Source organism: Chrysochloris asiatica, unplaced genomic scaffold, assembly GCF_000296735.1.
Source record: "Chrysochloris asiatica unplaced genomic scaffold, ChrAsi1.0 scaffold00145, whole genome shotgun sequence".
Classification (NCBI taxonomy): Eukaryota; Metazoa; Chordata; class Mammalia; order Afrosoricida; family Chrysochloridae; genus Chrysochloris; species Chrysochloris asiatica.
The window spans coordinates 7,803,307-7,805,005 of NW_006408663.1; the positions used below are offsets into that span (position 1 = coordinate 7,803,307).

At 34.1% G+C, this 1,699-nt stretch overlaps 1 pseudogene; it reads left to right on the forward strand.

The window, feature by feature from the left end:
* The first annotated feature begins 1,600 nt into the window (after positions 1–1,600).
* The window catches only part of LOC102813476, a 2,907-nt pseudogene continuing 2,808 nt past the window's right edge, over positions 1,601–1,699 (forward strand).

Genomic DNA, 1,699 nt, shown 5'->3' on the forward strand with positions numbered 1-1,699 from the left:
CAACTTTGAAAAGGAAACTAGGGGAAAAATCCATTTCCAATAGCCACCAAGAGATGAAACAAATCATCTATGCAAAGAAAACTATAGAATACTACAACAAGTAATGAAAAGATTTACAAAAAATGAAAATATATACCATGCTCATTGATAAAAAGACAACATTTTGAAAATATCAATATTATCCAAATAAATCTGTGGATAGGACACATTCCAGTACAGATTTCAAAATCATTCTTTAAAAAGATAGAAAAGCAATGATCATGAACTTTATATGGAATGGAAAGAGATGTTGGAAAAGTAAGCACTGCTTAAGATGAAGAACAAAGTTGGGGTGCTCTCATGCCCTGTTCTCAAAATTTACTACACATCCACAGTGGAGAATACAGCTGGTCCTGTTACAGTGAAATTTGCATGGATCAGCAGAACAGAATTGATAAATAAGAAGTAAATCCATCCATACACAATCAAATGATTTTTGACAAATGTCCAAAGCACAATAAATGGGGATGGCAAAACTAGAAATTGATTTGTATAAGAATGAAACAACAACCTTATCTCACATCATAAACAATCAAACTCAATGTGGATTGAATACATAAAAGTAAAACCTAACAATATAAAGGTCATTGATGAAAAATTAAGGACAGATTTAGGGGCTCTAATACATGGAATGAATACACGATCAAGCATTTCATAAAACACACAGACTGTAAAAGATAAAACAGGTGACAGGGACCTTCCCCAAATTAGAAAGGAATGTTCCTAAATAGATTTAGTCAAAAGAGTAAAAATGGACTGGGAATTTTAAATTTTTTTTATTTGCAAAGACATATCAACCATGGTACTAATATCTAAAATTTATAGAAAAAGATTAACAACCAAATAAAATGGTCATAAGAGATAAATAAACACTTCACTTCACCAAGGAAGACATTTAGGCAACCAATAAACATATGAAGAAATGTTCATAGTTGTTAACCATTGGAAAGATGCAGATCAAAGAAATAATGTACGTCATCTAACACCAGCATACTACACCGATGTTTACAGGTGCTTTATTGACTATGTAAAGGTTTTTTACTGTGTTGAATAACATTGTAAAGAATTGGTATTCTAGAACACTTGATTGTGCTCATGAGGAACCTGTACATAGACGGAGGGGTAGTTATTTGAACAGAAAAAGGGAATGCTGAATATTTTTAATTCACCAAAGATGTTCACCAGGGCTGCATTCTTTCACCATATTTATTAATCTGTATGCTGAGCAAATAATCTGTGAAACTGAATTATATGAAGAAAAATGTGATTTCAGGAATGAAGGAAGACTCATTAACGACCTGTGATATGCAAATGATAGTGAAGAGGACTGAAAATACTTACTGATGAAGATCAATAACCACAACCTTCAGTATGAGTTGCACCTCAATGTAAAGAAAGCAAAAGTCTATTGGACTATTGGACCAATGAATAACATCCTGATAAATGGAGAGAAAAATGACCGTGGTTAAGGACTTCATTTTGCTTGAATCCACAAGAAAACTCTCAAAAGTAGCAGTCAAGAAATCAAACAATGGTGAGGGTTCAAGTTGGCGGTAGCTGGATGGCTAATGGAGAGACAGTGGTGAAGGCCCCTACAAAGCAAAAGGAACTTGGAATCACCCTCCCCTCCCCTTACAGTACCAGGAGCCCAACAGAAGTG